At 40.2% G+C, this 27,633-nt stretch overlaps 1 protein-coding gene across 2 annotated transcripts in view; it reads right to left on the reverse strand.

Moving 5' to 3' along the window:
- Nucleotides 1-27,633, reverse strand: part of exoc4 (exocyst complex component 4) — a 402,169-nt gene that overhangs the window by 253,955 nt on the left and 120,581 nt on the right. The gene's annotated exons all lie outside the window — the stretch shown is intronic.

Raw genomic sequence — 27,633 nt, forward strand, 5'->3', positions numbered from 1 at the left:
TGCATGATGATGTGGCAAGCACAAAGGCTCATAAAATATCATTTAAAAAAGTTAGGGAGCAATTTGGGGATAGATCAACATACACGCAAGGAAATCAGTTAACATGGGTATTAGCAATACGACTGTAATGTAAAGGGCCTGTCCCAGTTGGCCGTCATTTGTGCCTCATTTACGCGTCATATGTAAAATAGGTCGAAGCGACGTCGCGCTTCATCATGCCGTCTGATGCGCGTGACATCATTAGAATACCCTGCGGTGCGCGGCGAAACATGGTTACGCACGGTGACGTAACCATGCATCACCACGTGATACATGTGAGACGGCAGGACGCCAGCGTGCAACGCCAATGGGTTAGCGTGCGTATCCAATGCGTCAGCGTACGTACGCGATACGTCATGCAGGTGGCGCGCGAGGATTTCGTGCAGCATGAAATCCTGGAGCCCTGCGCGATACTGCGTGCAACTCCACACTCCTCCACGCCTCTCCATGCACCCATCCCGCGCTACCCACACGCTACCCATTCGTCACAACGCGACGACCACATTTTTGGAGGTCGCGCAAATGGCGCGCAAATGACGGCCAATTGGGACAGGCCGTTAACTGTGTGCAGTGTCACAATAGCACTACTTTGGTTTGGTGTGTTCATCTTGTTTCAATAATGCAAAGATCGTTTAAATCCTTGTGGTGCTTCATCAGAGGTTATTGTGGTGTATGAAAGTTCATGATATAAGTATTGGCACAGATAGAAGATTGGCTGGCTAACAGGATATGAAGAGTCACCATGATTATGTTTTTTACTGGTTGGCAGTTAACGATATAGTCACTCACTTTGTTGATAATCGAGAGTAGACTGATTGGGTGTTAATTAGCTGGATTGGATTAGCGAGTGGGATACACCTGGATAATTTTCCACATTATTAGTTAGACAGCAGGGTTGTTGCTGTATTGCAATGGCTTGGCTGGAGGTCCATCTACTTCGTATGGACCAGATTGTTATCTGGTTACAAACCCAGTCATCAGATGACAACGCACAGTTGTGAACTGAAGGTGAAGGGTAAATCCTTGGGGGAATTTTCTTTAGGGGAAGAGTGGCCATTGTTACAGATTATCTGGCAGCAATCTGCAATTTCGTTCGGACTTCGGTCTGAATGACAATAAAGGCTATCTAATCTAATCTAATGTAAGGATAATATATCCCCATTTTGTACAATGAAAAAAGATGATAGCAGAGAATGATGTGGTTAACTTTGTTGGATGCTTCTGAATAATTCATAAGGACGAGGAGAATAGTTAACCAGGGATTGTGGTCAAAACATTTTATTTTAAACTTGGATATGAAACTAAAACAAAGAAAAACACAGGTTCAATAACAATGTTTATTCTCTGGACATAGCAAACGAAAACTATCCTCTGCAGAAAACCAAAAGCAACCTCTCTGCTAATAATCTGATGCTAATGATTAGATCTAATGATGCTCAGTAGGAACTTCCTTTTCTAACATTTAAACAGTCTTAAGTAAAGAATTGTCTAAGGCAACTATCAATTTATCATAAAATTGACGTTATGCCTACTGATGGCTATGGCTGATGATTTTCAAATGAAAAATGTTGAATGATAAAATTGTAAAATACTATTGTTGTAAGGTGCAATGCCAAAGCTTAGCTGAAGGTGTGGCTACAGTATTTCTGGAGACAACCTTCGGTACTTTATAAACATAAGCACAAATCAAAAGGAATTTTATTAGTTTCTACAATTCACTGTTTTTTTGGAGGGCTTCTTGGTAGACTACTTCTGTAAAATTCGGCGTAAACCTACATACAACTAGGATTCGTTATTACTTGCAGCATTAATATTACAATTACATGAACAAGTTACTAATGTGTTGATTGTCCTCCACCAAAATATTTTTCTGTGGTCACCCCTGAAGTGAAATCATGGTTCCACAGCCATCAGCCAGCCTGTGGTACCTTGTCCAAATGAACATTTTAATGAGAGTCCAGCTATGATAGAAATGTGATCGGAATGCAGGGGACAATATTGATAAACCTAAGGGATCTGCAAACATTCGCATGGGCATACTGTGCAGTTGGGACAAATGCATAGTTATTAGACCAGGAATCCACGCTAATGCTGTTTGTTCCTATCTTGAACTGCAAACTAAACTAATCTTAACCTTGCATCAATTATTGCATTACTGCAGCCAATTTAATATAGTCTCTGAAAGTTATTTGGCCTGTATTTGAATTCTCCACAATTAAACTTCAGGAGAGGAAAAGTCAAATTACATGATTTATGGCTGTTTCTCATCCACCGCCAGAGAAAGCTCAAAATCATGTTTCCATCAGAATAAACAGATGAAATATCTATTGGGTCAAAAAAGAAATCAGCCTGAACTCGACTGTTCCATTTAATCAATCAACTTCATAAGATCAAATAGAGTAATAGCATAAAAGAAGTCCACTGTGTTCATGCCAGCCAAAAAGTGGCTGCTGCATAAATCCTTCTTGCCATCTTATGGCCCGTGGCCTTGCAGGTTATGGGTCTTAAAATGTTGTTCAAGTACTGTTTAAATGTGGCAAGGGCCTTCCGCCACTCTTTCAGTGATGATCAATGTAACTAATGAACAAAGAACATAGAATAGAACACAACAGCACAGGAATGGGCCCTTTGGCCCACAATATTGAATGAATGAATACGTTTATTGGCCAAGTATTGACATACATGGAATTTGCCTTGGTGCTCGATGTGCTATTTGTGCCAAATAGGATGGTAAATTAAACTGATCTCATCTGCCTGTACGTGATCCATATCCTTCTATTCCTTGCACTTCCAAGTACCTATGTGAAAGCCTTTTAAACGGCACTATCACATTTGCCTCCAGCACCACCTCTGGCAATGCGTTCCAGGTCCCCACCATTCTCCGTGTACAAAATGTGCCCTGCAAATCCGCATTAAACTTTCCCCCTCTCACCTTACAGCTTTGCGCACGAATATCGGACATTTCCACCCTATAAGAAAGGTTCTGACTGTCTATCCCATTTATACCTCTCATCATTTTATACAAGTCTATTAAGTCCCCCTTCAACCGATGTTTCAGAGTAAACAATCCAAGTTTATCCAACTTCTCCCTGTAGCTGAAACCCTGAAATCCGGGCAATGGATAAACATTTTCATTGAACTTAAGGAGTGTGACAGAATGCAAGTCATGGTGACAGCGAAACTTTGCTCAGTTCAATATCTTGGAGCTCTATCAGTAATTACAAATATTTAATTGGAAATTAGGTAAGCTGTGAATATTTTGACTCGGGGTGTGAATGGTGTGGTGGCGTGGGGTAGAGAACCAGTTAAGGAAGGCTTGGAAAAAGAGCAAAGAGGAAAAAAATGAGGAGGATAAGAGCAAGAGATTGAAACTGGTTAATATTTAAGGTTAATATTTAAAATCTCATTCTTTAGGGAACAGGGGTTTCCCTCTTCAACTATAGATGAGGCTCTCACCAGGGTCTCCTCTATGTCCCGTAGCTCCACTCTCACTCCCCATTCCCCCACTCGTAACAAGGACAGAGTCCCCCTTGTTCTCACCTTCCACCCCACCAGCCGTCACATACAACAGATTATCCTCCGACATTTTCTCTACCTCTAACGGGATCCCACCACTGGCCACATCTTCCCATCTCCTCCCCTTTCAGCTTTCCGCAGAGCCCGCTCCGTCCGTAACTTCTTGGTCAATTCGTCCCTTCCCACCCAAACCACCCCCTCCCCTGGCACTTTCCCTTGCAACCAAGGACCCAAGCAGTCTTTCCAGGTGAGGCAGAGGTTCACCTGCACGTCTTCCAACCTCATCTATTGCATCCGCTGCTCTAGGTGTCAGCGGCACAACATCGGTGAGACCAAGTGTAGGTTTGGCGATCGCTTCGCCCAACACCTCCGCTCGGTTCGCACTAACCAACCTGATCTCCCGGTGGCCCAGCACTTCAACTCCCCCTCCCATTCCGAATCTGACCTTTCTGGCCTGGGCCTCCTCCATGGCCAGAGTGAGTCCCACCGCAAATTGGAGGAGCAGCACCTCATATTTCACTTATGCAGTTTACACCCCAGTGGTATGAACATTGACTTCTCTAATTTCAGGTAGTTCTTGCTTTCTCCCTCCTTCCCGGTTCTCCCACAGCCTACTGTCTCCACTTCTTCCTTTCTTTTTCCTGCCCCCCCCACCTCCACATCAGTCTGAAGAAGGGTCTCGACCCGAAACGTCACCTATTCCTTCGCTCCATAGATGCTGCCTCACTCGCTGAGTTTCTCCAGCATTTTTGTCTACCTTTGATTTTTCCAGCATCTGCAGTTCTTTCTTACACAATATTTAAGGGTATCACTACAGCAAACAAATAATGACAGTCTATGTTTATTTTTCCATGAAATTACTTAAAATTGCCAACTGTGGTTACATTCAAACATTTAGAATATTTGTTTTCTGAAAACAAAAACTCCTGTAGATGAAGATAACTGGAAGCAATTTTCCACCAATCTGTCTAGGGATTCATCAGTCAATAAATCAAGGAATTGATCGAGGCAATATTTTGCTACAATAGATTTCAATCAAAGGTGAATAATTCCTTGTGGAACCAGTCAGAGCATACACAATTATTATATATTCTACCACTGAGACCAAGTATTATGTTACTTTAATAATCTCTTTTGCTTAAAGTATACCTTTCAATTGTAGCGATGAACTCAATTATAATTATAAAGGTTTGTTCTCTTTTTCATATCATGCCTTTGTTATTCCGGCTCTTCCCTTCTCTGAAAAGGTTTAATATCTGCATACTATAGCACACTATTGGTGATGATGTCTTTTGGAGAAGCATTTCAACTAAGGATGGAGCAAACTTTATTAAAGAGCGATAAAAGACAACACCAAGTGCTGGAGTAGTTCAGCAAATCAGGCCGCATCTCTGGAAAGGTGATGTTTCCGGTCACTACCTTTCTTCAGCCTCTGACCCAAAATATCACCCATTCGTGTTCTCCAGAGATGCTGCCTGACCCGCTGAATTACTCCAGCACTTTGCATGTTTTTCTGTAAACCAGCACCTGCAGTTATTTTTTTTCCCCAATTTATTTCCCCTGGCTGTGTGGCAATAAATTATATCTAATCTAATCTAATTTAGGAGCTGTAGCTTCATGTAGGTAACTGGAAAAACGTCACCCTCAATAATTGCCATTCAGATCAATGAATTGCTGAGTCCATTTTTGTTCCACTCAATTTAATCCGACCATTTCATTTGTCCACCCAGGTTGATGTAAATGATCCAAGGTATCACTAGAAAATAGCATTGAGGTGCTCCTTGGTGTGTAAAGCAACAGTCATCTCTCAGCTGACTGAACTTACTAAAACAAATTTGTTGGGGGAGTCCAGAACAAGGGGTCACAGTTTAAGGATAAGGGGGAAGTCTTTTAGGACCGAGATGAGAATATTTTTTTTTCACACAGAGTGGTGAATCGGTGGAATTCTCTGCCACAGAAAGTAGTTGAGGCCTGTTCATTGGCTATATTTAAGAGGGAGTTAGATGTGGCCCTTGTGGCTAAAGGGATCAGGGGGTATGGAGAGAAGGCAGGTACAGGATACTGAGTTGGCTGATCAGGCATGATCATATTGAATGGCGGTGCAGGCTCGAAGGACCGAATGGCCTACTCCTGCACCTATTTTCTATGTTTCTAAATGAGATGGTTATAATAACTCGCAGTTGTGGGACCTTGATGGACACACATTGGCATTTGTTTCCTAGTGATGTAACATAAATCCAAATATTCATTTCTTTACTTGAATGCTCAATACTTTATTTTACACAACATGGGTCAGTGGTTGCAACTAAGTAAAAAAAAAAAAACAAGAATTTATCCAGAATATTGAAGTGAAAGCATAAGATACTTCCCTGGGAGACTTTTGGAAGCTGGAGAAGAAATTGCAGGTACCCTGGCTGAGATTTTTGGATTATCAGACACGGGTGAGGTGCCAAAAGACTGGAGAGTAGCTAATATTGTGCCTCTATTTAAGATGGGCTGAGAGGAAAAGCCTGAGAACTATAGACCAGTGAGCATAACATCTGTAGTAGGCAAGTTACTGGAGAGGATTCTGAGGGATATATGCATTTGCATTTGGATAGACAGGGGCTGACGAGGGATAGTCATCATGATTTTGGATGTGGGACATTGGGTCTTATGATTCTGATAAAGTTTATTGAAGAAGTAACCAAAATGGTTGATGAGGGCAAAGCTGTAGACATTGTCTATTTGGACTTCAACAAGGCATTTGATAAGGTTCTGTATGGTAGACTGGCTGGTAAGATTAGATCACATGGGATATGGGGAGAACTAGCAAACTGGATGGAGAATTGCCTTTAAGGAAGGTAGCAGAAGGTGATGTTGGAAGGTTGTTTTTTGAACTGGAGGCTTGTGACTAGTGCTCTGCCTCGAAGATCGGTGCCGGACTCATGGCTGTTTGTAGTTTATATCAATGATTTGGATGAGAATGTAGAAGGCATGATTAATAAGTTTGTAGATGGCACTAAAGTGGATGGTATCATAGATAGCAAAGATGATTATCAAAAATTACAACTGGATTTTGATCAGTTGGGCTAGTGGGCTCAGGAATGGTTCATGGAGTTTAATGATAGGTGTGAGGTGTTCCAATGATGCCCCAGTGTCTGGGTCAACGCTCATTGAAAAGGCCAAAGATTTTTCTTACTGAACCATGCGTTTTCTGACAGCTGGTTTGATAGTTTCAAAGTCCATCATGGAATAAGGCTGCTTTGGGCAAGCAGAAATCAGTTGATTGTGAAGCAGGGGAGGGATATTCAATAAATTAATGACCAAACATGATTTGTCTCCAGATCCAGAAAGCAGATGATGAACCTCTTGTTGTAATGATTGCCCGCTTGTACCTGTCCTGGTGACATGAGTGCTGCTAAATTTAAACCATGAATCAGATGACTGTGCTAATGCGTGTTAATGCTTCAGGAATCACAAGAGTGAAATTTTTAATAATCAGTAAATGCAAATGCCCTGGAGCTTTCAAAGAAGAAAAACATGAAGTACATAGCTCAAAGTAATGGATATTTTGTTATTATAATGTATTCTCTTGTTGGACAATTGTTAACTAATGAGAGTTTGCTTCCGGGAATGTATTTACCATTTTTTTGTTTGTAAACGTTGATATAACCTATCGATCAATCAAAACACGATATACACAAAAAGCTGGAGTAAATCAGTGGGACAGGCAGCATCGCTGGAGAGGTGGAATGGGTGAAGTTTCCGGTCGAGACCCTTCTTACACATTTTGCCCAATCAAAACATGATTTTTTTTAATGGTGATAAAATTACAAGAATGCTGGGCATTGGATTAATTAGAAGCAAAACTTTAAGAAAAGATTAGTGAAAATGATGGTCCAGCGAGAAGCTTGCTGAAGGATCTAATGAAGAAGAACTTGAAGACCTTCAAAGTTTGACACTACCCACAGCTGTAGAGATTGTTAAAATTGTAAAGAATGTTTCCTTTGCAACTTAGTGTGGTATCGAAGTGTTAAAGACATTTCTAAATGAAAATTTTTTTTTTTGGTATTTTGTGACGCAGAAATTATAGAGAGTGTGATAAATCCAAGTTTGCTGAAATAAAATAGGGGCAGCACAATAGGCTCAGCTGGTAGAGTTGTTGCCACAGAGCACCTGGTTTCAATCCTGACGTTGTCTGCTCTCTGGAGTTGGTCCGTTCTCCCAGTGTGCTCCCACTTGGGTTTTCACTGGGCATTCTTTTTTTCCCACATCCTAAGGACGTGCAGGTTTGTATTTAACTGGCCTCTGTATATTGCCCCTAGATTGTGGGGTGTGGATGTAAAAGTGGGAATAAAAGCAACTGCATGAATGGGTGTGGATGGTTAGTGTGGACTTGGTGGGACGTAGGACCTATTTCCACGTCAATTCCAAGCATTCAGTCAACGCCCAAATCATTCTAAGGCCGCCCAATGACACGAAGATTCGGAAAAATATGATTTTTGTGAAATAATGGGCCAACACTGCTTTAACTCCACTGACAATCCTCAATTTTGCAGAATGCAACTTGATATTCAGCCCATGAAGTTACACAATTGCACATTTTGCACTTTATTTTTGTACAAAAAGACAAATTCCAACTAAATGGATATTTGTAACAAATCATAAAAGAAGTGTGAGATTTGCATTTAAAATTTAATTCACTTATCAGCTAAGCCGGCACACATCAACTGCATTATGCACTGAACAACCAGGTTTATCTACAGATTTTGCGCTTTGAAATACAAAAAACATTAATTATTTTAAATTCCTATATTTAACAAGGGCAAGCACAAGGTAATTAACCATATTTTCTTAAAACCATCAGGTCAGTCAAACTTGATTTATTCCTGACCAATTGTCTCGAACATGCTCAAAATTTTAAATCACAGATACCACGATTCCAAAGCAAACAAGACTTCAAGTACAAATAGCTTGTGTACGGAGAGTCCTTCGAAATATTTACGCAGTGTAGAAAATGGAGCATTGCTATGATAAGCATTTTCAACCATTCATGCTCTTCTTGGATAACACTGTGTGCATTTTGTAAAACTGATCCGTGTAAGATCAATAATTTCTTTCAAGAAAAGGCAAAGTATTTTACATTTTAAATGCATTTGCCAGTATAGTAATATTATTTAATTTGTAAAAAATGTAAACAAATGTTTAACTATTTCTTAAAAACCATTATTTTAAAGAATTAAGTGATCCAGTCATTCATTGTGCGGCCCTGTCCTGGTTTGACTTCCCAAATTCAACATTTGTTGGAATTCAAGTGCTGTGCTTTCAGATTCAAATACAAATCAATTCTGGGGCAGTATTTGGCATTACAACTTTTCCAGCAGCTCCTCTCCTCTCCACTTACGTCTGAAGCTGTAACATATTGAAATTTATTTTGGCTCACTCTTAACTTACAAGGAGCAATGTCAAGTAGAACATTGCAATATTGTCTTCATCTCCTCCCTATTTATCTCCTCATCTTTGTTTGTCGACACAGAGATGTATAGCAGTTAGCAAGTGCAACCTCAGCACACTATCCTTCAGTTGCTTCTGCCTTGATCAGTTAAGCACCTCTTACAAAAAAGACTGCTACAGATACATTTTATAGGTTTCTCTCTTCATGAAACTATATGTTCTTTTGTAGTTCTATCTTTTCATCTTCTGCTCACAACCACATCTCAGTGACAAAATGACAAGGTTTAAAATAAAATCACCAAATCCATTGACGAGCACATTTGAATTTCTATAAAGCTATCAAGGTTACACTGTCATCTTTCTATCATCAAAAACTTGTTTTACTTTACTTTGAACAACAGTCATAATTTATAAAAACTCCATAACTTACTGAAATCTATAACTTGCTGAATTTATCATTTAAGGTTCAGCACACAAAACATAATTGATACATTTATACCAACCTGAATCTTATAAACTACTATTGATGAAATCATCCAAATCCTTGTCAGTTTCTATTCGTCAAAATAGATGTCTTACATATCTGATCAATGTTAGCTGCTCTTGTATGCATTATCCTGTGCAGTTATCTATCGTCTCCTTCCATTCCTTATCTATCTGCACAGATTTATGTCATTAACAAATTGATGGTTACTGGAATCTTTGCACATCATTTCGTAACTCAACAGAATCTTTCTCACTCTACAAAGCTGAGATTATATACCAACAGATAAAACAACGAGTAACAGAAAAAGAATGATGGCTTAATATGGAAATATCATCAGTAGATCTATTTGACATTTTTATTTATTTCCTTTTGGCTGTCGCAACATTTTTGTGCAATTAGTTCAATTAAGAACATGCTGCATTTTTACAAAATCTCTTTTTCTGCAGTCATTTTATTAAAGCACAATTCTTTTTCAAATGCAGAATTGTTTGTTTCTAGAAAGCAGGCTGAAATTAGACTAAAGCAATGGGAATAGAAGGGAATGTAGGAGCCAGAGAGAGGCACAGTAATTGAACTCTCGTTGATATCAACAAGAACAGGGAAAATAGCCAAAGTCTCAGAAATAAAATATAAAGGACACTTAAATTCCTACTTGTTTAGAAGAGAGATAAAACAAAGAAAAGTAAGTAAAATTGATATCCAAAAGTGTCAAGGAAGATGATGAAGCAAAATTACATGACATTCAGAAGACACATGTGGAACATCTGGTAAATATATGGATGAGGGGAAGTTAGCATAACATTTCTGCTGTAATGGAAAACTAGATGTTATCAAAATAACATATTTGGAACTACAGTCCCGTGAGTCCAACAATCCATAATGGACAAAATAATGAAACGAGCCTCAGGCGCAATTATGAAGTTACCATTTAATAAGAAATTGGCAGCATATATCAATAGGGGTAAATTTTCTTCATACATTTCCTTAACCCCTTACAGTGGTTACTAAAAAGTCTGTGATGCACTACCACCTATTATGCTGTATAAATCAACATGATATACTTGACTTTGTTGTTTCAAAATACATTATATGGGCTCCCAAGAGATTCAACAATAAAAACTATTGGATTTTAGATGAGAATGAAATACTCAATAAAACTGTTGCTTTTAAAAAGAAAATTCTAGCTGCCACATCAGTCAAGAAGATGTTTCGGAGGGGAAGTACATTAGAGCCCAGCATTTGAATCACTGTTGTTAATTGCTCGGATAAATGACCTGCATGTTAGTGCCAAATGTAACCTCTAAAATTTGTGGCAACTCAAACAGCATAATAGGGATGATTTGTCAGGAGGCAAAGATCAATTTTCCAACTGGGCAGACAAATGATGAATGTCAACTGCATGTTGGCAAATAAGAACACAGATTAGAAATTAAAATGAAAAGATAGAAACAAAATTAGTCCAAGAACCATAGAAAAGCACACAGAATACCTGGCCATCACTGAAACAATAGATCTGTTTGACATTTTTATTTCTTTCCTTTTGGCTGTAGCAACATTTTTTTTCAATTAATTCAATTAAGGACACCTGCATTTTTACAAATCTCTTTTCCTGCAATGATTTTATTAAAGCACAATTCTGTTTCAATTACAAAAATGTTTGTTTCCAGAAAGCAGTTAACAATACTGAAACAATAATGAAGGATTTTCAACCCCAAATAACCCCAAATCCTCCACTATAAAACCCACATGTATCTCGACAAAACAGCCTGATTTTGAACAAGCAGGTAATTCATTCCAAGTTGCCAGCCAGGTGAAGTAGTTGAAATTTAATCAAAATACACATAACTAAAAATACAAATACAATCTTGGGAAGGATACTCAGAAGACTGGGACTTGGGTTATTTATCTTTTCAAATTATTTTTGAAATATTGTTGCATAATGGTGATCATTAAAGGGCATGGACAGGCAGGCAGACCACAGAGAAGAGAAAAGAGAATAATATCAGATATGTCACATAATTTTGAATTATGAATATCAAATAAGACTGAAATGCAGTTAACTGCAACTGAATGTTGCCAGTGCTTTGGGGGTGTTAACTTTCGGAGAATCAAAATAGAAGGCAATGAACTTTCATTGCACAAAATTAATCTCCATGAATGTTGGGTTACAACAGCAATGGTCCAGATAAATGGATAAAGGAGAAGGGTTAACATGATTTTGCAAATAAGCAGGCAAATGTACCGAGAAATATTTGCCTCAGTGGAAAAGGTGACCCCATTGTGAGCAGTTAACACAATGCACAAAATCGCAAATAGGTGCAATCAAAAAAGTCATGGCAATTGATAGGTTTACATGAGATGTTGGTTTAACAGCAAGTTGATTCACATATGGTGGACAAATGCAGAAGCAACGATAGCCTAAGAATTTCTCAGTGCATTGAAAATTATCTTGTACATGAATCATCTGTTCCAAAAATAGTGAAGGACAAATCCTCTGTTTTGAACTGTGAACCTTTCAGTTGGCAGGGAGAGATTTTAATTTTGTTCTGCTGTATGCAGATTAATCACTGTCTATTACAAGCATTTGTCTTAGAAAATGTCCCAGGGCATCAAACATATGCAGTTACTTCAATGCAGTCATTATCAAGAAATAGAATCAAGTTTCGCTGAACTAAAAGTGAACATCATGAATATTCACAAAATTACTGTAACCATTAATTCCACATGTTTATATGTAAATTGGTTTACTGCCCGTGGCAATCGTGCAGTCCCAGGAGTAAAATACTGTGCAAAATAAATTGGTCATCACATCCAAATCTGCACAAGCTTCAGCTCCTCAGCCTCATACTGATTGCCAAGATGATATTCTCCAATAATACAAAGGAATTATTGCTTTTTTACCCCCTTTGAATAAATGGTCACATTAAATCTGTGTGTGAAACAGAATTCATCATAAAAAGCATTTTCCTTTATCTACAAAAAATATGTTATTTATATGCGTGAACAAATCAAAGGCTGCATTTTAAACCTCACCCCTAATTCTTGCATTAGCATTTTTTTTAACACCCTGCACTCACTTTTTGACTATTTTGAACATAGTTCAGAGATTGCCTTTTCAGTGATTAGTCTGTATTATTGTCACCAAATCGCATTTGGTTTGCTCCCACACCACTGGCACTTTTTACTCTCCGAGTCTCATCTTGTTTCAAATCATGTGTTTCTCGTTTGAAATCTTGGATTACTACAGCACACACAAGTAATGTTTTCCTAGTCTCTGCACTGACTAAATGACTTCTTATTCACAGTGATTTCTTAATTCACCATGTCCTCTGCCCTTTGAATTCATGAGCTTGAAGTTCTTTGTCAGAGTCAATTCAGTATTCAGTATTAACTTTATTGTCATTTCACCGAGTGCTTACATACACAGAAGAAACGAAAAATTGTTTCTCATCAGTTTTTGTCAGTGCAATTAATAATGCATAAATAAATACATACAACTTAAAAATTATCATATCTAAAATAGACCTAAAATGGAACTAAAAACAGACATTCAAACCAAACAGTGACTTTACCTTGACAGGTGTCTAGCTGTCAAGGTTTGGGCGAGGTTAGATGTGGGGGTGTATGTGTATGGGGAGGGGACATAGTCCGTTAACCATTTTTATTGCTTGTGGGAAGAAACTGTGTAGCATCCTGCTGGTTCTGCAGCTGATACTCCTGTACCACTTCCCAGATGGCAGAATGGAGAAGATGTGGTGGGATGGGTGGTAAGGGTCCTTAATGATGGCTCTGCGGATGCAGCGCTTCTGATAGATCTCCAACCGGAAAGGGAGTGGGACACCAATGATTCTACTGGCTGTCTTCACTATCCTGTTTAGCTGTCTTTGTTCGTAAACCTTGCAGCTCCCAAACCAGGAAGTGATGCCGTAGGTCAGTATGCTCTCAATGGTACCCCTGTAGGAGGTCGTTAGGTGAACAGTGGGGAGACCTGCTTTTCTGCATCTCCGGAGGGGGTGGAGCCGCTGCTGTGCTCTTTTGATGACTGCTGTGGTGTTGGTCGTTGAGGTCAGGTCGTCCACTAGGTGAACTCCCAGGAACTTCACGCTGCTAACCCTCTCCACAGCAGCTCCATCAATGTGCAGCGGTGTATGATGGTGTTGGCCAGCCCTCCTGAAATCAATCACCATCTCCTTCGCCTTATCCACGTTGAGGGTAAGGTTGTGAGATCTGCACCACTCTGTAAGCAGCTCCACCTCCATCCTGTAAGCCGACTCATTATTGTCACTGATGAGACCCACCACTGTTGTGTCGTCAGCGAACTTATTGATATAATTGTTGCTGAGTCTGGCAGTGCAGTCATGGGCAAGCAGACTGAACAGCAGGTTCAAAACCACATCATTGATCCTGTTATCTCATGTGGCCTTGCTGGCCAAGTCATGTCAAGTGATGTTAAAGCCACCTTTAATCACCTGCTTATATCACTCGCCACCTTCTCCTCCCAGCCAAACTTTCTTCTACGTCAGTTCCTCTGGAAGAGTGGTGAAAAACAAAAGATTCCTCCCAGTGATTCCAAACTCAACATCATTAGGCCTTAATTTACCAACACATTTCTGTAGCTATTCATCTGCTCAACCAAACTCTCATCATCACCTTCTGAACCTTGTTCAAATTAAAGCTATCTTAACTCACTTAGTTATTGACTTTGCTTTTTAACTCATGCCTTTATTCTCGAAGGTCCACATTTTAAAACATATCAGTCAGAAAATCTGTTTTCTCTCAAACTGTTCAGTTTTCCTTCATCACCCAGGAGGTCAAGAATAATAAAAATTATTACTCCAAATAATTCTGGCTTCAGTTCTTGACTTCTCAACCTTTGGAATTCCCACAATGAATCTTCCTGCCCACCCCCCATCGCAGTTTCTTCCTTTAAAAAACAAATCTTGCCTAACATCTCATGAGGCTCAGTTTTAAATGTTGTCCAATATTTCTGACACACCACAACTACATTTCACCACATTAAAATTTCCTAAGTCAGCACTGCTAAATCCATGACATGATTTGCTTTCAAATGTTCTGCCTGAATCTAAAATCCAGTTGTTCAGCGGTTCTACAGTTTTTGCGACAATTTCTAAAAAGGTTTTTGAGTTGATAAAGACTCGATAAAAGCTCGTGTTGGTGTCATAACATAAACCACTTGAGGGGAAATTAAGTCTGAAGAAAGGTACCGACCCAAAACTTCATCCATCCATTTTCTCCAGAGATGCTGTCTGACCCGCTGGGTTACACCAGAATTTTGTGTCTCTCTACGATACAATAGAACTTTATTTATCCCAGGAGGGAAATTGGTCTGCCAACAGTCATAAAACACATGATACATGAAATTACAGTGATGAGTGGACAGTCCAGGATTTGGGACGTGCAAAGATTGGGAAGGGGGGGGGGGGGGGGGAGGTGGAAGGGAAGTCGGTTTTCCCCACGACAGAAGGGGGAGGGGTTGTACAGTTTGATAGCCACAGGGGAAGAGGATTTCCTGTGGAATTCTGTGCTGCATCTTGGTGGAACCAGTCTGTTGTTGAGGGGATCTGAGGGTGAATCATGTTCACTTAAGCTAGTGGGCCAGTGAGAATTATTAAATTTTAATGGTGATTGGAAAATTGTGGTAATTTACTATGTGTCAGCCTCGATAACAATCAGCACAGGAGCACCTCAAGACTGCGTGCTCAGCCCCCTGCCGTACTCACTCTATACTCATGACTGCGTAGCCGGTCATAGTGTGAACACCATCATCAAGTTCACTGACGACACCACTGTTGTGAGACGTATCACTGATGGGGACGAGTCAGAGCATAGAAGAGAGATCGACCGACTGACCAAATGGTGCCAGCACAATAACCTGGCCCTCAACACCAGCAAAACCAAGGAACTGATTGTGGACTTTGGAAGGGGTAGGATGGGGACACACAGTCCTGTTTATATCAACGGGTCGATGGTGAAAAGGGTCAGGAGCTTCAAATTCCTGGACGTGCACATCTCTGAAGATTCTCCTGTTCCGAGAACACTGATGCAATTATAAAGAAAGCACGTCAGTGCCTCTACTTCCTGAGAAGATTAAGGAGAGTCGGTATGTCAAGGAGGACTCTCTCTAACTTCTACAGGTGCACAGTAGGCTTTTGCTGACTAGTTACATTGTGGCTTGGTTCAGCACTTGAAAAAGACGACAAAAAGTAGTAAACACTGCCCAGTCCATCATCGGCTCCGACCTCCCTACCATCGAGGGGATCTATCGCAGTCACTGCCTCAAAAAGGCTGGCAGCATCATCAAGGACCCACACCATCCTGGCCACACTCATCTCCCCACTACCTTCAGGTAGAAGGTACAGGAGCCTGAAGACTGCAACGTCCAGATTCAGGAATAGCTACTTCCCCACAGCCATCAGGCTATTAAACTCAACTCATACAAAACTCTGAACATTAATAGCCCATTATTTGTTTATTTGCACTTTATCTGTGTATTTATTCATGTGTGTATATATTTATATAATGGTATATGGACACACTGATCTGTTCTGTATTCATGCCTACCATATTCTAGTGTGCTGAAGCAAATCTGGAACACATGATAATAAACTCTCTTGAATCTTGAAGTGTGCAGATAAAATGTGTAGATGGCAACAATAACCACCAATTTGGGAGAAAGGAAGCTGTTTAAAGTTGTTAATATATCGGGGAATGGCCCCAGAGATGATTATCTCATTGCACTGAGCACAAGAAGAAAGCTGATCAAGAGGATACCAAATGAATATACTTAGCCACAGTCTATACAGCACATTCGACTGGACAACCTAAATGACTTCTCTCCTCCATAGCCACTGTCCAGTTTTAAATGGCCAATAAATAATCTGGAATTGTACCTAATTAGATGGCAAAGGCCATCAGGGGATATACTCTATTAGTTCTGCTATTGATAAAATGTGAATGTTTAATTATCATCACTTCAGCAAATAAACATTAATGTTCTATATTGAAACAAAATAGCCGAGGTAGAGCAAATGTGAAAAATTATGCTCCATTTCATTTATTAACACATTTATCAGGTGGTATGTCTTTCCAACCAAAACCTGCTGGCTTTTCAATTTATATTTGATCCACAAAAAATCAATTGAAATGCATTGTAAGTCTGATCACTAAGAATCAATAAGTATAATTCTAACTCAAACATGCCACAAAATAAATGGTAGTCATTTTAACTGGGAAAGCTAGTGAAATATTTGTTCTCTTATCACAGGGCACGTATTCATTTAAAACCGATAAAACAGTCTCCATGTGCAGCACCTGCTGTTATCTATCAGCATCTCCACATTACTAACTGAGCTAAAGACTTCTAAAGGGCACTTCACATATTGGGGAAAATTTGTGTATGTACATGGAAATGATCAATCAGCCGAAATAAAAAGTCATAAAGGCAGGATCTAAAAATAAATAAAACTTTAGGGGAGGTCCAAATAAAATAATAATTCTGTTTTTTTAAACAAGATAGTAGTACATGGATAGGACATGTTTAGCGGGATATGGGCCAAATTGAGGCAGGTGTGCTCGCATAGATGGGGCATCTTGGTTGGAATGCGCAAGCTGAGCCAAAGGACCTAGGAGCTAGTGGAATCAAGTTAGATAGAGCTCTAGGGGCTAGCGGAATCAAGTTAGATGGAGCTCAAGGGGCTAGCGGAATCAAGGGATATGGGGAGAGCTCAGGTACTGGTGACTGATTGTGGATGATCAGCCATGATCACAATGAATGGCGGTACAGGCTCGAAGAGCCAAATAGCCTCCTCTTGCACCTATTTTCTGTGTTTCTATGACCGGTTTCCATGCAGAATGACTATGTCTACGTGCCGAACAATTTTCTCAGAGAGTCTATTGTGTCCGATATTCAGCTCAATGCAAAACTTAGCTGAACATCCTTATGGAATCTGAGATCCAACTCATTGTGCTTCAACTAATGCTAACCTTATATGATGTCTAAATCTGCATCTGAGATTCAGACTCTAATGATTTAGTCTTCAGTTGAAGCCATGGATGATCTATACTGAATTGTTTTGTTTCAGCTTGGTTATTTGTTCTGATTTCACAAAGAGGAAAGGGACATCATGTTGTGTGTAGCGATATTATGATTCTTAATTGGACTGACCTATGTCCAAGACACCTCACATGTCCTTCATCTCTTTAATGACTTCCGCTGTATGAACCCCCACTCCCTCATCTTTACTATGGACGTTCAGTCACTCTACACCTCCATCCCCCACAAGGAAGGCCTTAAAGCCCTGTTACTTCCTCGACCGCAGAACCATTCAATTTCCCTCTACTAACACTCTACTCCACCTAGCAGAGCTGGTCCTCACCCTCAACAACTTCTCCTTTGACTCCTCCCATTTCCTCCAAGTCCAAGGCGTAGCTATGGGCACCAGCAAGGGCCCCAGCTATGCCGGCCTCTTTGCAGGGTACGTTGAACAATCCCTGTTCCAGGCATACACTGGCCCTATGACCAAACTCTATCTCCTTCACTTGGAGGCCTTCACTTGTGTCTCCTCTGTACCCCGCATCTCTGCCATAGCTCCCCCTCCCCTTAGTCGTAACAGAGACAGAGTCCCCCTCGTCCTTCCCTTCCACCCCATCAGCCGTCGCATACAACACATAATCCTCCGAAATTTCCGCCACTTCCAACGGGATCCCACCACGCCACATTTTCCCATCTCAACCCATTTCCGCCTTCCGCAGAGACCGTTCCCTCCGCAACTCCCTGGTTAACTCATCCCTTCCCACCCAAACCACCTCCTCTCCAGATACCATCCCCTGCAACCGCAGAAGATGCAACACCTGTTGCTAAACCACCTCCTCCCTCGGCTCTGTCCAGGAACCCCGACAGTCCTTTCAGGTTAGTCAGAGGTTCACTTGCACCTCCTCTAACCTCCTCCACTGTATCCGTTGTTCAAGATGTGGATTCTTATACATCGACGAGACCAAACGCAGACTGGGCGATCGTTTCGCGGAACACCTTCGCTCAGCACACGTGAACCAACCTGATCTCCCGGTTGCTTGACACTTTAATTCTCCGTCCCATTCCTACACAGACCTTACTGTCCTTGGTCTCCTCCATTGTCAGAGTGAGGCAAAATGCAAATTGGAGGAACAGCATCTCATATTTTGCTTTGGCATCTTACAGCCCAGTGGTAAGAATATTGATTTCTCTCACTTCAGATAGCCCCGGCATTCCCTCTCTCTCTGTCCCTCTCCCACCAAGTCTCACTGGCTCCTCATTTTCACCCTACAAACAGCTTACAATGGCCTGTTTCCTTTATCATCGTTACCTTTTTGCATATCTTTCATTCATTGTTCTTTATCTCTCTATATCTCTATATCATCATCTATATCTCTCGTTTCCCTTATCTCTAACCAGTCTGAAGAAGGGTCTCGACCCGAAACGTCACCCATTCTCTCCAGTGATGCTGCCTGTCCCGCTGAGTTACTCCAGCTTTTTGTGTCTTTCTTCAATAATATATACTAACTGGAGTACAAACAAATCTGTTGTTCAACATATTTTGCTCTATTAGCTATTAGATGGCCTTACCAAAACATAAAGTATTGTGGGTCCTGTGGTAAAGAACACTCTGTAAGGGTTTACAGGACGTTAATAAGGGTTTTCAAGAAGTAAAAACGTAGAAGGGTTAGATATTTTAGTTTAGTTAAATGAAAGTGTGGAAACAGGCTCTTCAGCCCACTGTCCACATCGACCAATGATCACCCTGTACACCAGATCTATCCTAGACTCTAGGGACAATTTACAGCGGCCAATTTACCTAAAAATATGCACGTCTTTGGAATGTGGGAGAAAACCGGAGCACCCGGAGAAAACCCATGCGGGCACAGACGTGACCATGCGATCACAGACGTGTGACAACATGCAAACTCTGTACTGACAGCACCCATAGTCAGGATCGAACCCGAGTCTCTGGCATTGTAAGGCAGCAACTCAATCGCTACGCCACCTGGCAGCCCAATGTCCCCATTATGAAGAAAAACTTTCTTTTTACTACTTTGCTTCTGCTATATTTTCTTCGGAAATCTTTTACAGCAGCAAGGACTCAACAGTAATGGGAATTAAGTTGGATGTATGTAGCCAACCATCCGAGATATCAGATAACATGCAGGTACTGAGCCAGACAGGACTGTTTATACCACTGAATCACTAATCAACTCACCAGCTAACAGAAAATTACTGCACAAGCAAATGTTGACTGCAGATAATTAGTCTAAAACCCATTTCAGCATGAATATTTTATTACACAGAACAAAACTCGTTACTGAGAGAAATTAGAAAGTCAGGATGTCTGAAAGAAGCCACGCTGTGATCAGTCAGAACTTGATAAACCCTTCCAGAGCAAGAGTTTACCAATGCATCAAAACTGTGCTGAATTTCATTAGAAATAATATTAAGTGCCTTATGTTGATAACAAAATAAACTATGCTTCCTGCATGTCAAACACATTCAATATTTTAATGACCTCCTTTGTAGAAAATAACTCCAGAAGTGAGTATTTTTACTTTTTGCCCTTTGTTTTGACATTTTTATAAATCAGAAAATATCCAATTTGGGAAATGTTTCCATTTTCCCCACCCCACACCCTCGTCATCCGTTTAGTTTAGTTTTTTAGTTTAGTTTAGTTCAGAGATACAGCGCAGAAACAGGCCCTTCGGCCCACCAAGTCCACGACCAGCGATCCCTGCACATTAATGCTACATTGCACACAATAGCGAAAATTTACACTTATACCAAGCCAATTAATCCACAAACCTGTACTTCTTTGGAGTGCGGGAGAAAACCGAAGATCTCGGAGAAAACCCATGTGGTCACGGGGAGAATGTACAAACTCTGTACAGACAGCACCCGAAGTCCGGATCTAACCCGGTTCTCTGGCGCTGTGCCACCATGCCGTCCTGTGCCAACATGTATCCTGTTCCTTTCCCTTCTTTTGTACGCTCATACCCCATCACCGAGTCCCACATTTCCCTTTTCTCCTCCCCTCTTTCCCCTCCCTTGTTCCCTTCCACCCATATCCCTACCTCCAGCTTTACATTTCATCCCTCATCTTCTCTCCTTATCTGATACCCCTTTATCTTGTTTCCAATCTCAAACCTTTGTCACTTAGTTCATGTTCATAAATCATAGGAGCATAATTAGGCCATTTGGCTCATTGACTTTACGCTGCCATTCAACCATGTCTGAACTATATTTGCCTCTCAACCCCATTCTCCTGCCTTCTCCCCATAAGCTTTGACACCCTTAATAATCAAGAACCTGTCAATCCCTGCTTTAAAAGTACCCAAATACTGCCTCCACAGCTATCTGTAGCATTGATTTCCACAAATTCACCACTCCACCCATCTAGCAATCACCACCATCCACTCCTCCTCGCCTCCATCCACCTATCATTTGCCAGGTTTTATCCCACCCCCAGCTCCTTTTTCCAGTTTTCTTCCTGCTTCTCCTATTAGTCTGAAGAAGGGCCCCGGCCTGAAATGTTGACTGTCAACACAGATGCTGCCTGACCCACTGAGTTCCTCCAGCACTTTGTGTTTTAACCAAAATATAGATTTTTCAATAATGTTTCACAACTTCAATAAGTTTTTATCTCTGGAAGCTCAATCGGTCCAGAGAAATACGTATGTCCACTCATGCCCCTGCTACTCCAAAAGAAACTGGTAACTGCTACAATTCCATCACTGCAAGCTTGTCTAGGTCAGCTATGGTATCCAACAAATTTATCATCACATTTTCATTCATACCAATGCAGGCAAAGGGACCTGACAAAGAAACAGTCGTAAGTTCAAACCTGGGTGCTTCCCCTGTACATTACATTAGCACACACAATTAAATTCTGTTCCTTTGCATTATTGCTGACAAAATTGGTTTGTCTTTAACACTCAGGCACAAGGTTAGTTCAAAATCTCTGCAACTAGTCGGCAAGAATAAAGAATGATAATAATCGGACTTAGACCATGTCCATCTTGCTACACTCTTAATACCTGCTCATGTTTACCTTGACTCTTGTGAAAAGATTAATTAGTAACAAAAGACCAATGGACATCTACAATTATTGTACAAAAGGTAAACCAGTTCAATATCATTCTTATATCCATGTTCAGAAGCAAATCAGCTGTCCTTTGCACATGGCCCAAACTTCTCAGTTTATTCAATCGGGGGCAAGTCAAGTTTATTATCATATGGACAAGTACTGCCTGATACAATGTAAATCTTACTTCCAGTAGCATCACCTGCACATGGACTCAGACCAACACATACAAACATAAACCATACATAAATTATGCACACATTATGCATATATTACACGACATTTTGCAAGGCAGTAAAACACAATTAGAAAAAAAAGTCCATGGTAATGCAAGAGGTCACTTATGAAATAGACTGTGATTCGGTTGCTATCATCAACTATTACTGTATATTATTACTTATATCAGTGTCAGCTGGGGCTCATTTGGGAACACTCTTAGTTCTGAGTCAGAAGGTTGTGATTTCAAGTCACACTTAAGCATTGAACATAAAGGTCGTGGCAGAGTGCTGAGTGAGTCATGCAGCAAAGTTGTTGGAGATGCTGTCTTACAAAAGGAAAGTTAAACTAAAGGCCCACTCAAACGCTTTGCTTGTACGACCTGAAAGAAATCAGAGATTCATCCTAAAAATATTGTCTGGTATTATATCATTTTTAGGACCACGCTATGTATAAAACTAACTGCTGCGTTTCAACAATGACCACATGTCAAAAGTAATTAAGTGAGTGCTTATCATCTAGGGATGTCTCAAGGTAATGATATTTGCTCCAGAAATTAAAGTCTTCTTTTAATGCCACTGGGAAAACTAAATACCAACCCACAGTAATTAAAATTGATCACACTAACTTAATTGATCATTGCTCAAAGTGGACAGTCTCTCAGAAGACCCAAATGTTGCTAAAGATTTAGCTGGACCACCTGAGACTTGTGACATTTTCACTGAATGATTCAAAAGGTTAACCAAAAGAAATAAACTCTGCTATGGAAGTGAAAGTCAATATAATCTGATGAAGCCAAAGAACTAGGGTATGTGATGATTACATTGAATATTTTCAATGAAAACATTTCGCAGTTTAGTTTAGAGATACAGTGTGGAAACAGGCACTTCGGCCCAACGAGTCCGTGCCGACCAGCGATCACACGAAGACTAGTTCTATCCTATACACTAGGGATAATTTACTGAAGCTAATTAATCTACAAACTTACATGTCTTACTAAGAGTAGGTGACAAACTATTATTGCAAGTCAAAATGAAAAACAAAAATTAACAGTAGCTCCAATCAACTCAGCTCTCACTGGAAGAAATCAATCTGAATATTCAGCAATTACTCTATGAAACTGAGCATGCACTGCGTTGTCACACTTTTCACAAGCTTATCCTAAAACAATGGTTAAGTTTTAACCAAGGCGATGAAGGAATCCAACATTAGGAGTATAAAAAGTAATCCCATTATTTTAGAAAGACGGGAAAGATAAACCATGGAACTGTTGATTGGCTATCAACATTACCTAGAATCTATTATTAAGTAGCAATGTTACAAAATTTTGAGATTTTAAAAATCAAGTCTGTAATTTATCCCATCAGATAAAGCATAAAAATAAGTTTAATTTGACACCTAATTCACTTTCATATCTCAAGTATTTAAAAAGTTATGGCCATTTTCATACTCGGAAATGAGCATCTTGTTCCCTATTGATTTTCTATGGACATAACAAAAAAGCTGTGATCGTGGACAGTCAAAAGCCCATAACTTTCTTAAAAATTAAGAGAACTGAATGAAATTTTCAGTTATCATAGATTGAAGCATTCTGAAACAAATATAAAATAATCTTACTTGGATGACCTGAAATTAAAGCATATAATTAGTTAGTTACCTAATTGTAGCTAATTTCAGACTTCAATTACTAGATCTAAACATCTATCCATTTCTTAATAAATGATTAACATTTTTAAATAGCCTAAATGTCCAAATAATATTCACAAATAATTCACAATAAAACATGATTTTTAAATCTCATTTACATTAATTTATAGGCCAAATGGAAGGAATTCAGTGTTCAATTGCTGTAAATAAATGCCCATTTAAATCAGCTTTCCAGTGGGTTCCTGTGGAACGCGCTGGTTTAGAACGTTCACATTGCGGTAGATTTGTGCCCCCAAATGCCCAGAAATATACTGCGGGATATAATGGGCCCAAATTGAGCTACTCGCAATATTAAACTTTGTATAAAGGGATCTTTAGAAGCCCTTTTTAATGTAAAAATATACAACCTACCTTCTGCTATTTGCTTTATGAGACCCTGCGGTTGCTGGCGGTCGCGGGTTTAGAGATTGATTTTTAAACTACTATAACTATTATTCAAGGCCTTTAAACCTAATAATAGCTTTTGCGACGGGGTCTTCCAGCGATTTTTCGTTAATAATTAACTAGGCTGAACATCTTCGATTTGAACAGCCTAGAGAAAATCGCGTTTTAAACCCGCCCCCTCTAAACGGCGCCAAAATCGCGCACACCCGCAGCGGCAGATTTTCAAAGACGCTTCAGGTAGGCTTTGCAACATACCTATATTAAGGAGGTCGTAAAAGGTCACCAAAAAACAAAAGCAGGATTGGGTAGAGTTAAGATTTTTTTTTAAAAGGGATGTTATTTTGAATAAGAGCGAGGGCCTGTTTGTGCCGACTGTTGGATTTCTTGACGCTGAAATGAGTAAAATAGATACGGATGAACTGGTTGATATAGTGTATTTGGACTTTTTAAGGGCATCACACAAGAGATTGTTAAACCAAGTTTAAGTGCATGGTTTTGGAGGTAATACAATTGTGTGGATTGAGGATCGGTTAACAGATAAAAAAAAAGAGGTGGGATTACATGTCAGTTTTGGATTGGGAGAATGTAAATAGAGGGTATTGCATGAAACAATGTAGAGGCCCCAGCTATTTGCGATATATATTTATTACTTCAATAATGGTATTAAGTGCACTATATTTAATTTGCTAATGGATTAAATGCTCAATGGCAGTGTGCATTTTCAGGAGGATGTAGAGAAGTTTCAGGTTGAGAGACACAACTTAAATGAATGACAGATGGAACATAATATGGAAAGTATCAGTTATTGATTTTGGGAGGAGTGATAGAAAGGCAATGTAAATTTTAAAATGATGAGCAATTGAAAGTGTTAGTATTGAACGCCCGTGTCCATTTGTGCTTTAAACACAAATCACTTCATGTTAACATGCAGGAACAGCAATCAATTAGGAAGCAAAATGGTACAACACCCTTTATTGTCAGAAGATTTGAGGGCAAGGTAGGGCTGACTTGCTCCATCTATATGTGAAGTGGCAAATAGTATCAATCTCGTAAATGGCAGGTTTGTAATATGTGGAGAAACCGATGCAGGGATGCTGTTTCCTTTGGCTGGGATGTCTGAAAATAAAGGGCAAGCCATTCAAAACAGAGACAAGAAGACATTTCTTCACCCAGAGGATAGTGAATCTTTGGAATCCCATACTCAAGATGGATGAGGAAGCTCGGTATAGTCACTGAAGAGACTCACTGATTTTTATATATCAAGGGAATTAAGTGCCTTATATTGAATACAAAATAAAGTATGTTTCCTGCATGTCAAATACGTTCAATCCTTTTATGATCTCCTTTGCACGGTGAAGTGGTCCGGGGGGGAAGATAACAGCTATGTTGCTTGTTGAATGGCACAGTTGGCAGGAGGGGCTGTATGGCCTCCTCCAACATTTCTTATGCTCTTAAGTTCAATCGTTATTTTTTTCAAAGGGTCATTCTGAGTTTACCAGACCATTTATCATGACTGATATCTTGGACAAAATTAGGATATACAAAAAAACAGTGAAGCAGCTGGGCTTGATTGGATGTAAAACAAATCAATTAATTTGAACCTATAATTGGATCCTTTAATTGGACGCGCAGAGTTATGCCAGATCCCCCAAATGAGGTGTTTACAATAATGCTGTTCACATTGAAATGTAGTAAAAACCCTTGAAGCTACTTCCGACGAAGTTGCCATGTGCACTGTACAGCACATAAGAAAATGAAAAAATTGTGAAAGTGTAGGATGTACGAGCCCTCAAGTCTCCACCTTTGTGGATTTCCATAGATAGACACACAGTGCTGAAGTAACTCAGCAGGTCGGGCAGCATCTCTGGAGTAAAAGGATGGGAGACGTTTCATGTCTCTCATCCCATCATTATTAATTTATTGCCAACTTTTTCATGGAACTATGCAAAAATAGAAAGGAGGTGGATTAAGTACCTACAATATTGCATGCAGGCACCCTTGATACTAGGTGCTGACAGTGAAGTACAAATACCAACCATACATTTGAACATTGGAGTTTTCTATGTGCAGACAGCACTTTTAGATACTATTTACAGCCAAGCATTTGGAAAAGTCAGAAAAAACATGCATAATGCTCTAGCTGGCTAAAACAGTATGCACCGTGTACTAAATAGACAGGCATCAGATCACTCTGATAGCATCTCCCAAACTCACTACCTTTGCCAGCAAGATGAATGAGAACAACAAACATATGGTAACACCAACTAAGCTGCAAAAAGTGCAGAGAGATTTACGAGGGTGTTGCCAGGCCTGAGCTATAGGGAGAGGTTGGGCAGGCTACGACTTCATTTCTTGGAGATTTACAAGATCACGAGGGGAATAAATAGGGTGAATGCAGTCATTTACCCAGAGTAATGGAATCAAGAACTAGAGGTCAAATGTTTAAGACGAGAGGAGAAAGATTTAATAGGAACCAGAGGGACAACTTTTTCCATGCAGAGTGGGTATATGGTGCGAGGTGCCAGAGGAGGTAATTGAGGCAGATACTATAACAGCATTGATAAGACATTTGGACAAGTACATGGATAGGAAAGGTTTAGAGGACTATGGGCCAAACAAGGGCAGGTGGCCAAACAAGGGCAGGTAGTGTAGATGGGCCTATTGGATGGCAAGGGCTAGTTGAGCTGAAGGGCCTGTTTCCATGTTGTATGACATAAGGTTTGCAGATGTTGTAATTTGGGGCAATAAACTATTTGAGGAAAACACAAAGTAAAAGAAGAACTCCATGGACCAGGCAGTATCTGGGGAGGGAACGGACAGGCGATGTTTCAGGTCAGGACCCTTCATCAGACTGAGGAACACACCTTGAGGGAGGCAATGGGTCAAGCAACATCTGTTGGGGAGAAGGATTTGATGACATTTTGGTTTAAGACCCTGCATTAGGACTAAGAGTGGAGAGGAATGATAACTAGTATAAAGAGAGGGGGAATGTTGAGAAAGGAGCAGTGGGTGATTGGTGAACTGAGAATGGTGGAGGATGAAAGGGCAGATGGAGCCAGGTAGTGACGGGGGAGGGGTGGAGTTGGGACACAGAGGCAGGTGGATAATAGATGGAGGCAGACAAAGGCAGATGGAACCAGGTTGGGGAACCTGGTGGCCACCCAATAGGCTCCATCTGCTTTATAGGAACACTATGGATAGAAGACAATTCTTTAATTCACGCCTACTACCATTGTGTTGTTGGCCAGGTTAAATCTGCCAAGTAGACGATCTTTATCCACTGTTGAGTATTGACCCTCCATGTGGAAATATTCAAAAAACAGCAATTACCAGAAGCAAATAAAATAACCCTCTGTAAGCCTTACCATCCTTTGTTTCAGTCAAAAGTAGATGTGGAGACACAGTTTCCTGGACTTACGAGCAACAGTGAAGTGGTAAGTTTAACGAATGGATCAACAAACTAAACCAAACTTGAGACAAAAAGCAAATTGCTGGAGGAACACAACAGATCGAGCACCATCTGTGCGGCGATGGAGGGAAATTGTTGACAATTCAGATCAAGACCCTGCATCCGAACTTGGTCTTAATGCAAAACATCAATAATTCCTCCCCCACCCCCTTGCACAGATGCTGCTCGATCTACTGAGTTCCTCCAACAGTTTGTGACCTTGTAGTTGGATACTCTGAATCAATGTCAAACCAGGAATGCCTCCGTCATTAACA

The sequence above is a fragment of the Amblyraja radiata genome, chromosome 21 (genome assembly GCF_010909765.2).
Source record: "Amblyraja radiata isolate CabotCenter1 chromosome 21, sAmbRad1.1.pri, whole genome shotgun sequence".
In the NCBI taxonomy this organism is placed as follows: Eukaryota; Metazoa; Chordata; class Chondrichthyes; order Rajiformes; family Rajidae; genus Amblyraja; species Amblyraja radiata.